Source organism: Vipera ursinii (assembly GCF_947247035.1).
Source record: "Vipera ursinii genome assembly, chromosome: 2".
NCBI classification, from domain to species: domain Eukaryota; kingdom Metazoa; phylum Chordata; class Lepidosauria; order Squamata; family Viperidae; genus Vipera; species Vipera ursinii.
The window spans coordinates 270,499,380-270,512,438 of NC_139513.1; positions in this window are offsets into that span (position 1 = coordinate 270,499,380).

Here is a 13,059-nt window from a genome sequence, read left to right on the forward strand (position 1 = left end):
TAAAGAAAGAAATTAAACCCATCATATACTTCAACATATAATGATTTAAATCAAGATTTATGATTTAAACTATAAAACATTTAAAAGTTAGCTGGGATAAAGAAAGAAATTAAACCCATCATATACTTCAACATATAATGATTTAAATCAAGATTTATGATTTAAACTATAAAACATTTAAAAGTTAGCTGGGATAAAGAAAGAAATTAAACCCATCATATACTTCAACATATAATGATTTAAATCAAGATTTATGATTTAAACTATAAAACATTTAAAAGTTAGCTTAAATTGTACATTAATTTAAATTGACATATATTTTAATAATTTATGGATATACCCTCCCTTCAATTTGATTTGGGTGAAATGCTTTTAATGGAATGGTTTTTTAACATTAATTCCCTTTTGCCTTTTGCCCAACGTATAAGTATACATGGAAATACTGATGATCAACTTTAAATATATTTTATATTTTAGAAGGTATAGATTAGATAAGTGGTGAATTGAATTAATTTCCTTCTGTCCTTAGACAGAAATCAATATGAGGCATTCACATTTAATTCTACAGTTGAAAGTTGCTCTTTTAGGATTGACCTAACATAATACACAAGTACTCATAATCAGCTACCTAGTTTTAGGTAACACTATCCTAGTTTCAGGTAAGATATGATGACAAATCACCATCACATTTTTTCTGGCCCTTGTATAAGGTTGGTGTAGGACCTGAAACCTGGTTGGGCAAATTTCTGAGAGGGCAACTTTCCTTCAACTGGGTCTCAGGATACACACCTTAAACCAGACATGTCAAACACAAGGCCCAGGGGCCGGATCCGGCCCGCAAAGTGGTTTCATGTGGCCCGCGAAGCCATCCTGGAAACAGTGAGGGAACGGCCCCCACTGCCTTGGCCCTGGCCCAGAGACCCTCCTTCTGCCAGAGACCCCCCAGATTTGTCCCACTCCTGCCCAGGCCCCCATAGGCCCCCTTCATGCGAACGTTGTAGAGCTGGCCATGCCCACCCAGTAGGCCATACGTACTCTAGCCACGCCCACCCAGTAGGCCATGCCCACCCTGGCCATACTCACCCGGCCCCTTGAGGGCAACCGCAATGCTGATGCGGCCCTCAATGAAATTGAGTTTGACACCCCTGCCTTAAACAGATGGACATAGTCTTATTATAGACAGCCAGACAGGTATTAAGTAGCTTTAATTGAGGGGCAACACCCCAGTGGTCTGGATTGGGTCAGAAAAATGAGTCACAACCAATTGGAATCTTCTCTTTCTCTTAGAATAGCCGCTTCCTTGGCTCAATAAAACAAGGATATTGCAGCTGTGTTCCTCTCCAATCCACTCCTGAACCCAACCCCACCTAATGTGGGTAGTGGAGACCCATGACTTCCCTGCGCCAAGCTTCTGTCTCTACTCAGCCATGTAGAGGCTACTCATACTCATAGAGTGAAAGAATGTCCCCCATCTCTCTCAAACCAGATCCACGAAAACCAAACTATTTAAATTACCACACCATGCAGGATCTATACCAAGGAAGATATAATGCTCATAAACATTCTCACTATCCATGAACATTGCATCTCCTCCTTATCCAACATTCCCACTATTGGCCAGCCCATCCTAAATTATATAAAGATAGCATTCCAAAATATTATGTAATGATTTTCTTCAACACCATAATTTACGACCATTGATTTTTCTCCATTCAGCCTTTATGGGGGTTCATCTTCCTTAGCTATGTATTACAATTAGAAGAATTACAGTGTTAATAATTTGTTGTCAGCATAATCTCTCTATCTATTAAGATTTTGCCTGGCTTTGTCATACTATTTATCCCAAGAAGTAGATATTTCCCTATTTCACAGTTTTAGTCACATATCTGCCTTTTTCAGCCCAGGAAGATAAAGATCAATTATTACTTCCATTATTTCTTCATCTATTTGCATCAGGTTGCATTACAATTGACATAATTTTAGTTTCTTTTAATGTTAAACATCAGACCAATCATCAAGATTCTTTAATCTTCCTTCATTATGGTTTTATTAACCTGAGATTAATATTTTTCCAGGATTTGTAATTCTTATTTCTGTTTATTTTAGTCCAGCATTTCTCAAGATATGTTCTGCATATAGACTAAACAGAAAGGGTAACCATACTGTATATAACTTTGGCATTCTTCCTATTTTTGAACCAATGAGTCACTCCATATGCTGTTCTGACTATTGCTTCCTACTTAATATAGATTCCTTAGGATGCAGATGAGGGGGCCACAATTTGATTTATTTCTCTCTCACCAACATCCTTAATATGTTCAATAATGCAAAAACAAATTTATTTCTGGAACTTACATTTTCCATTATCCACCAGATGTTTTGTGCCTCTGCTGCTTCTGAAATCAGCTTAAACTTGTGCTAGTTTCTCATTCCATTTGTTCTTGAAATCTGGATTGGAAAATCTTAACCAAGTTCTTACTAACATGAGATAAGCACAACTGTTCAGTAGTTTGAGCAATGTTTAGTACTGTCTTTTTTGTATTGGAATATAGCCTTCTCTTTTCCAGTTATTTAGCCACTGATGTATTTTCTGTGCCTGCTTAAAAACTGTGAGTGGCATGTCAACAGCATCATGTAGTATGGTTTCCAACAGTTCTGCTATGGTACCAATGCCTGCAGCATTGTTATTAGCAAAATTTTAGGGCCCGTTAAATTTAATTTTCCAAGAAATGCCATGTTCCAGCTTGCTGATTCTATCTCTGCATGTAGAAATGATGCAAGGGTCCTTTTTGTATAGTTCTCCCATCCATGCCATCTTGTCTTTATATCTCCTTTATTGACTGGATCTTGGCCTTTGTTTGGCCTCAAGTATCCTCTGCCTCATTATCACGCAATAAGAAATACATCCTTAATTTGAGCATGGATTATATATGCCCCTTCCTATCAATATGTATCTTTTACACACATTTCTAAGATTCACTAAATTAAGTCATTTTCTTGAATATAAGATTTTTACACAGATTTCAAAGACTTTACAGAATTTGAAAAAAGTAATTTATTTATTTATTTATTTTATTACATTTATATACTGCCCTTTCCCTGAGGACTCAGGGCGGTTTACAGGGAGTTAAAAACCAGTAATACAAAAATTTAAAACCAATTTAAAAAGATTAAACTAACCCTGTGCAATTAAAAAACCCCCCCGATTAAAATAAATTTCTCCTCAGCCTGGGCCCGAGAGCTCGAAGAAAGGAAAACTTGTTTTGACTCAAATATTGCTTTGAGAAATGCAAACAATTTTGTTTCTAATTTAGCAATAAATGTACACATGTATGATTTGCAGTATTGAATTAATATCTTTTAGCCTTGGTGGCGCAGTGGGCTAATGCCTCCTTAAGTAACACCAGCTGCCTGCAATTAGTGCAGGTTTGCATCCCACCAGGCTCAGGGTTGACTCAGCTTTCCATCCTTCCGAGGTAGGTAAAATGAGGACCCAGATTGTTGGGGGCAATTAAGCTGACTTTGTAATAATGCCGCTTGGGGTGTGTGTGAAAGCCCTAATAAGCAGGCATATACATAGAATGAAGGCTACTGCTAAGCTTGTAAGCCGCCCTGAGTCTTCGGAGAAGGGTGGGATATAAATGGAATTTTAAAAAAAACAACCTTATTTGACTGACTTACGGCCTGATAGTTGTAGTAAAGATTTGATTAATTGATTGTCTAATTTTAGCACAATTTTTCCCTCAAGGTAATGGAAGTTTGTAGCTTGGCTGGAGAGTTTCTGGACCTTTGCAAAAATATTTGTTTTTACTCTGCTTTGCAGTAATTCTCTTTTCTTCAGAACTGTTGCCAGTTTTGTTCAATCCCTTGCTTTTACCACTTATAGTTCCTTTGGTAATTATTTTTAATGTTTTTGTCACTATGCTGCAAAAACTTTTCATTTATTTTTAAATTACTTTTTATCTAGTTCCTACCTATCAGTGTGCCTTGTCACTTTAGCAACTCATGTAATGCCACTAGGCGGCGTCAAAAGGTTTCATAAAATCAGGAAATCAGGATACAGCATAAAGTTAAATCCGTAGAAAATCTTGCTACATAAGACAGTTTTTAAGTAGGTTTTGCCCCATTTTATGACCTTTTTTGTCATAGTTGTTAAATGAATCACTGTTAAGTTAGTAAATGTTGTTAAAAAGTTGTTAAGTTAGTAAATGGTTGTTAAATAAATCTGGCTTCCCCGTTGACTTTGCTTGCCAGGTTGCAAGAGGTAATCACATGACCCCAGGACACTGCAACCATCATAAATACATGCCAGTTGCCAAGCACCATATGCTGCAATGGTCATAAGTGTGAAAAACATTCATAAGCCACTTTTTTTCAATACTGTTATACCTTCAAACAGTCACTAAACGAATGTTTGTAAGTCAAGGACTACCTGTGACATTATACTGCATTGGAAGCAGAATCAACAACCAAGGGGAAATAAAATTTGTTGCTCAAGAAGTTAATAAATGGTATGTTTTCAAATCAAAACCAGCTTGGGGATCAGGGAAACATGGAAGACTTGATTATGTAGGATGAAGTTAAACTTTCTCATAAAGTTTATAAAGTTTCTCTTTTATTTATATGTATTGTATGTTGCCTGTTTAAGAGATTAGAGGCAGCTCTATTCCAATTAATAAAAACCATAAAAGCATATCAGAACACTGAGTATACGTTACATGATCATCTAATTTTAATTCTCCTTAATTGAATGGTTTGAATAAGATAACAAGGAACAAACAGGAATTTAAGAAATCAGATACAACAATATTAGTATAGTTATATAAACATTTCTACAATACAGTTTTTGAACAATGTAATGGACATTGACCACAGGAATTATATTGTCCAATCTTTTGTAACACTGTTCAAGAACCAGTTCAAAGGCTGAGAGTTGGCACATTTTTAAGCCAATGTTTGACATCTAGTATGCTACCATTTTTTAAGAACACATGATGACCGTTTTGGGAATAGTCTAAGCACATTAAATAGAAAGTTCAGATAGACAAATTACAAATTTGTGGAATATAATTTACTAACATTTCAACATCTTTAAATCAGAACTTCCTACCAAGTACCTAATTTACAATAGTAGGAATATTCAGCTGAAAAATAACTATCAAAAGTATGAATATTAATGCAAAAATCTATTGCATCTCCAGCATAAGAAGATGGGCAATCAATGTTTTAACAAACTGCTGAATTCCTTAGAACTGAACATTTTGGGTGAATTCATTCTAATATGGTAAGATGCATTTATCTTTTTTTGAATCTTCAGACCATTGCATTTGTAAAATAAGGGATTGCAATTCAGTGTTCAGTTTTTGTTGCATGCAGTATTATCCATATATATATATATATATATATATATATGGATCCTTGGTTTTTCGGGTTTTTCCCCGCGTAGAACTAAAGGTGTAGGCGCAACGTTTCGACGAAATCCCATCCGTCATCATCAGGCTAGTGGTTTCTGCTTCCTTCTTCTGGGAGAAGTATGTGGCCACATACTTCTCCCAGAAGAAGGAAGCAGAAACCACTAGCCTGATGATGACGGATGGGATTTCGTCGAAACGTTGCGCCTACACCTTTAGTTCTACGCGGGGAAAAACCCGAAAAACCAAGGATCCACATACAGGCACCCGCGAAAACCTCAGAAAACATATATATATATATATATATATATATATATATATATATATATATATATATATATATATATATATATATATATGTATATATGTATATATGTATATGTGTATATGTGTATATATATATATATATATATATATATATATATATATATATATATATATATATATATATATATATATTGAAATTGTGAATAAAACTGAATTATCATTTAAATGAATTGTAGCAATTCCTGGCAAATTATATGTATATCCTTTCAAAATTGCTATTGCTAAGCTTGTAAGCCGCCCTGAGTCTTCGGAGAAGGGCGGGATATAAATGTAATAAAAATAAAAAATAAATAAAAAAGTTTTAAATGTATCACCAATCAGCTTTTTAGAGTTTATTATCCCATTTTTACCCTTCCTCCTTTGCTTTTTTTTTAAGGTTTCCATTTTTAAATAAGGGTTAGTATTTTGTGAAAGGAATCAGATTTTAATTGTATCTTATCTGATATCATCAAATATGCCTAACCAGCTGCAGTGTTATAAATACAATAGGGTTCTGACTACAAGTACTTTCCAAGATTTCAAAAGGGTCAAATAAAAGCTTGTCTAATTGGATCTATGACAGTGTATAATAACTATATTTTCTTTTCCAATACAAAAAAGGACCAGAAATATATTCCGAATAATATAATTTAAAATCAATAAAATTAAAGCCTGCATTTTCATGTAGAAGTTGGTTACTTTGAAAGAAAGAAGTTTAGAATTTAATTATTTCACCATTAAGCAGGGTTGTACAATTTGCAATATTCAAAATGTAAAGAAAATTATCCTTGTAAGAGTAATTATCCCTAAATACACATTTAATAAAATCTGAAGAAATCCCATGTTTACTCAATTTCAAGGAAAATCTGTTCTCGGTTGGCAAGATCTGAGAAGTTATTCCAAATTATTGTATGGCCAGAATATTTAACTGCTGATAGATCTGCACAAGTCTAAAAAGAGAGCTTTGATAACTATTCAGAAGGGTCCAGAATCAATCTTGCCAACTTTTAACAAGGGTGACGTGCCAAAATGCAGTTTATTTCCCTCAGCATTTTCAGCTGTGAAAACAATACTTGCGGGCTGTTTTTGAAGAATGCTAGTAAGTAGAAATACTAATTATATTGTTCTCTGTTGATTCTGATATTTTGGGGAGATGTCTGAAAACTTTAGAAGCAGTCTCTTTCTTCTTCCCTTTCTGTTTCTTCATCCATGGCAAAGAGACCCCCGGGGCAGCTCCTTCTCCTCCTGTGGTTCTGAAGAAACCATAATTATATTTGAACTGAACGGCCATACCAGTTGAAAGAGAGAGAAAGAGACAGCCAAGTAAGCAAGCATATTAGGCTTTATTTATTTAGCATATGAAGGGACACGATGGCTCAGTGGGTTAGGACACTGAGCTTGTCGATCAGAAGGTCGGTAGTTTGGCGGGTCGCATCCCGAGTGCCACATAGCAGAGTGAGTGCCTGTTACTTGTCCCAGCTTCTGCCAACCTAGCAGTTCGAGAGCACGTAAAAATGCAAGTAGAAAAATAGGGATCACTACGGTGGGAAGGTAACAGCGTTCCGTGTGCCTTTGGCGTCTCCTCATGCCGGCCACATGACCACGGAGATGTCCTTGGACATGCACTGGCACCAAAAAAAAAAAAAAGCTGAAGGAAACTGTTCTGGAGAGCCAAATTCTCCTCAGGCAGCCAGGTTGCAGAGCAGCAGAATGCATCGCAGCGACAGGCCTTCAAATGGATCAAATTGAAGGAAATGCGATCCATATAGGCTAATTTAAAAGTGGGAGGTTAAGAAGGGCCGAGTGTGAACAGGTTGCTTAGCAACCTGCTTAAACAGTCTCTGTAACTTTCAGCTCCCAGTGCCTTCCATTTTTTAAGCTGGGAAGTTGAAAAAAAGGCTAAAAAGAAGGCAATAGAGTGCTATCAAGGAAAATGTATAGATATAGCCAGCAGAAGTTTAGGGAACCTTTATTTTTCATACACTGTTCGAATTTTGTTTTAATGCCATGGTAATACACAATCAAATGTAGTCAGTCTTTTTTTTAATCCCAAATCATCTGTTCGTTAAATACAGTATAACAAAGTTTTGGATGATGGAATTATTTTTTATCTAAGGATAACTAATGATAACAGCTCTTAAATCTGTTATTTAGTTTTGTTTTTGCACAAAAAAGTGTATAATTTGCATTCATTTAGAAATAGAATATGTTGTTAAAATGTATTGGTGTTGAAATAATTAGTGCACACATATACCTAAAACCAGTTTATTGCATTTGGCAATTGTATTAAAAAAATCTCATTGTCAACCAATATAATTCATTTAATTTGAAATCAAGTGAAAAATTGTTTTAAATTATTTTATTAAAACAAATTAATGGCAATTCTTTTATAAGAAGTTGCCTCAAACAAAATGAGTTTGACATGCCTGCTCTAGATAGTTGAATGCTCCAAAATAAATTCTAGACCAGGCCTGTACATGCAGCCTACCAAGCACCCTTGGATAGAGCACACATTTAAAAAAATAGTAATAAAATCACCACCACTGCCCTGAAAGTCATGATGCCTAGTGCCTCCATGGCTTACCATGACCACGAACTCCAACACTGTAGATGCTCCTCTAGTCACCAAATCATTGATTTGCAGGCCACAAAGATTTTTAATTTATCAGTGTGGGCCTTTCCCTTCTACAAGTTGCACAGACCTCTTCTAATTTTCCTCTTGTCTTTCCGAGTTAACTCCTTGGTCTGTCATTGAGCAAGAATTGACTTTGTAGGGAAGCATATTATCATTTGATGTATATTTAACATATGTTCTACCTTTATTTACCAGTTATATAATATTTGTATGCAATCCACATGGCAAGGTTTGGGGCAACTTACAATATTTTTAAAATCATAAGATTAAAACATAAAAGCAGGGCTTTTTTATCATAGAACACTCAGAATGGCATTCCGGCACCCTTTTTTGCACACACACAAAAAAAGCTTTTGCACAAGCTATGCTACTCCCTCTATTGGCTTTCGAAAGCCAATAGGAATTGCTGCTGAGCATGCCAAAAGACCTGGCCGGCAAATGTTGCACCGGCAAGATGTCTGCAGCAAAGGCGAGTTGGCAGGAACTTTGCATCCCTCCCTGCTGCCCAATTACACCATCTCAACTAGGTAAGTAAGAGAGGACAAGGAGTGGGAGGTGAGTTCTGCGGAGTCCATGTGCACTCCTTCCTTGTGCTCACCCGTGTCAGCCAGGCTGGTGGCCTACCCAGTGGTGGACCTGTGCCACTGTCGCCTCGCCCTGCATGCCTAAGTGGCCACCCTGCATTGCCTGGCTCGCACTGCCTCCGCCGCCCACACCGCGCAGCCCCGCCATATAGAGCAGGCCCCGCTGCTGCCACAACACCACCAGTGCCGGCTCTGGCCCCAGGGGGCAGCCCGCCACCAACCCTCACACCTGTGACTGCAGCAGCACTGCCCCCCCGCCTCCTGCGCCCGCCAAGATGAGAGTTCCGGCACCTTTTTTTAAGAAAAAAGTACTAGGCACATTTCATCACTTGCTCGGGACTTCCCTCTGCTCAGACTACAGTGAATACAGAGTAGTTGTTTGACTGCCTAAGACTGCTAGTCTGTTCAGTTCACACTCATGCTCTATCCGGAAGGGCACCACAGGAGTGAACTAGCTCTGTGCTCAGAGGAAGGCAATGGGGCACCTCGGAAGGAGGCAGAGAGAAGCCACGCCTTGAACTGTTTAAAAGGGGAATGTGTGGGAGGGCTGGTTTGCTGAAGGCAACCATTTGAATAGCTCCTGTTTCATGGTTCGTGTTTTGGTTTTGCTCTGTTTGCTCTGTTTTGTGTCAATAAATTTGGCAGGCTTAGTTCCAGCCTCTTGCCTTTTTGTAAAGGGGTTGTCCCTGCCTTTTCTGCAGGGCCGGTAGTAGGCTGGTACAGAACAACAAGGGACAACATTCTCCACTCTCTCTTCTCAGGTCTGGACTCTGGTTTAAACTCCAACAGAGTATATAGAAATCTCCTAAATCCCACTGAATGTTTTTTGTTTAAGACATAACCAATTCTGAGATGGTGGTGAAGTTACAAGCAATAAGTCACCACTTCTCAGGGTTTATTGACCATGTAGATCAGGGCCAAAGAGAACCTTGGTCTATGGGCCAAATCTGTGCTGCTGCTTTATTTTGTACAGTCTGAAAGCAAGAATGGCTGGGCAGATAGATGGCAAACAGTGGCGTAGCGTGGGGGGTGCAGGGGGGGCCAGCCGCACCGGGCGCAACATCTGGGGGGGCGCGCTTGCACTTGGGAGGGATGGAAGACGCGCTGAAGCGCCCTTCGCGCGGCTGGAGTCCCGCGGGGGGGATCCGGGGTTGAGGCGCACTCGGGGAAGCAGCAACTCACAACCAGCTACTCTTGGGGGACGGAGGCACAAAGCCGGCCAGACAGGGCTCGGAGCCATCCCAGACCACAGCTGCTCTTCCACCTTTACCAGGGCGGCCCCCGCAGACGGAGCGCAGTGCAGGGCACCAGCATGCCCCACTGCCAGAGAAGCGCCCGCCAGTGCGGCCCTGACTCCCTCACCCCGCGGCAGGTGGCGGCGGTGTAGCGGGGCTTGCGAAAAGCGGGGCGGTCGGCGGCAGCTGCTCCCGGCACCGGGCAAGGGCAAGCAGGGCAAGGTCGCTCCTGCTCAAAAGCCAGAGTTCAGCGGCTGGCGAGGCGCTTGCGCGGGGCTCTCCCAGGGCTGGCGGGCCAAACGGGGACTGGCCTCCCCCTCTCCGCGCTAGAGCGGCCCCCGCGGTGGCGGCCCGGCGCATGTGGCTGAGGGGGCGGCGGTGGCGGGAGGGGGGTCAGAGGAGCGAGCCGAGCTCTCCCGGGGCAGCAGGTGCGGGCTGGTGCGGCTCCAGGCTCAGCCGCAGCTCCGGCCAAGGGCTGCCAAGCTCACGGGGCGTCGTGCCGACCCCCTCCCTCGCTCCCTGCGCCCGGATGCGCCCCCGGCGGAAGCCCCGGCCAGCCGCGGTGCATGCCTGAGCGAAACGGGCAGCTGCGCTGGTGGGTCCCGCTCTTCCAGGCATCAGAGGTAAGAAAGGGACAGCGGCGCCCCCAGCCGCCCCCCCCGCCGGCTCCGAAGCGGAGGCTCCGCTGCGCCGCCCGCCTCCTGGCACGGCCTCGGGTCCCGGCGCTTCTGCTGCACGTGAGGGTGGGGATGCCGGACCTTCCCCCTTTTCCCGGGGGAGGCGCGGGTGGGGGGGTGCGGCGGACGCCCAGGATGCGGGGCTCCCTGCGGCAGACTCGAGTGCTAAAATCCACGGGTTAGGGGGCGCAAATTACTTGCCTTGCCCCGGGTGCTGACAACCCACGCTACGCCACTGATGGCAAATCACCATGTCTGAACCTCAGTCAAGCTCAGGGTAAGAGGCAGGGATGGTGGTGGTGGGACAAGCAGCTGTCACGTATCACCAACCTGCATACGTGCCAGAGGCACTCAGAGAAAAGGAAGAGGGCTTTTCATAGAAAATGTTTGCCGACCCCTGTGTAGATTGGGAGGGGGGAAAAAAGGAAATATAACATTAAGAAAAATTGAAAGAGAAAGAAGCTAAGAATGGGGCAAATAAAAGTTTTGTGAATCGCTCAAGACTAAACAAGATAGGAAGAGTTGGTGCCTGCCAAGATGCTCTGGACCAAATTCAAATCATGTATGTGGGGGAAGAGAACTTACATTGACAATTTTGGAATATAAACAAGCTTTAGCAGATGTCATAGAAAAATGCTTTCAGGGATTGTTTCAATTAAACAGTATACACTGGAATGATGTAGTCTATGAGATGCTTCAAGACAGAAATCTTAAAAGTTTTCCAAATCTCTTGTTTAATTTCTTTTTGCAAGTCTGATCATGACACAGCATTACAAGAGGAATGCAAATTTTTATTTGGCATATGAGGCAAATCTTAACCTATTTCCAGATTTGTCCTCAGGGTTATAAAAATGCGAAAGTTTCACCAAGCATGCCTCATAACTAGGCAAAATGGAATAAAAACTTTTGTGATACAACTTGCAATCTTTAGCTTATCTCACCACAGGGTTGGCTCTGGGCTGGCTCCAGGCTCGGGTCACCAAAATTGAAAAGACTTCAAAACAACAACAACAATAATAAAAAAGCTAAAAGCAGTAATGGTACACATCTGCAGAAGAGTTAAATACAATTCTGTAAAATTACTGCCATGTAACAAATGAGTAGTGATTTAATTAAAGTAACCCTGCTGTTCAATCCTGTCTGAATCTTCGAGATTCCTTGCACAAGTCTGTGCAGTTTTCTTGGCAAGATTTCAGAAATGGTTTGATATTGCCTTCTTCCTAGATCAGAGAGAAAGTGACTGGCCCAAGATCACCCATATGGATTTGTATCTGGGGGGGGGGGGGAGAGAGAGAAATGTCACAGTATCCTGGTTTCTAGGCTGATGCCTTAACTACTACATCAAACTGTCTGTCATAATTAAAATAACTTACAGATAAATAGGATGAAAATAGTGCATATCATTGTTTTGGAGACTACATTCAAAGTCAGTTTGATCAAATTTTTGAATCAAATTGACCTTCTGAATCAATTTGTAGACTATTTAATTTTCTGAACTGAGATAAGTGGTTGAATAGAACTGAACTGACAGCTGATATAGAAATAATTTTTTGAAGTGATAATATATATAAAAATACCTACTGTATTTGAATATGATTGGAGCCGATTTCCTTATTCATAATAAACATGTTTTTTGCTGGATGGTTTGAACTGGTATTTCACTGTACATAAAGTTTGCATTTTTAACGAAGGTAATAATAGATGCAAAGTGAGCTTTCCCAAAAGAGAATATTAACATTTCAGATCAAGAAATAATCTTGTATTTGTAGAGTGGTTTTTGTGAATTCTTTAACAAATCTGCTTTTAATTTATTTAATGAAATGTGGATTTTATTTATGCCCAAAGCAGTTGAAGAAATTTAACATGGGGTTTCAAAAGTATATTTCTGTGTCACATTATACCATACGGCAGCTGTGATGTTTCTGATCTAGAAGGACTCCGGGCAGTTACTCATGCTTTGGTTACTTCTTGTATGGACTATTGGAATGCAATTTACTTGGGGCTGTCCCTGAAAACTAAACGGAAGCTGCAGCTAGTTCAAAATGGGCAATTATGGGCAAACCATCATAACATTTGTGTTCTGCTGCTTCTGAATGCAAATCAGGGTACTGATTATTACTCTGAGGTCTCTGGTTTCCGAAGTACCATGCACCACTGTGGAGAAGGGGATCTTTATAAATTTGGTAAAGAAATGCATATCATGCAGTGACA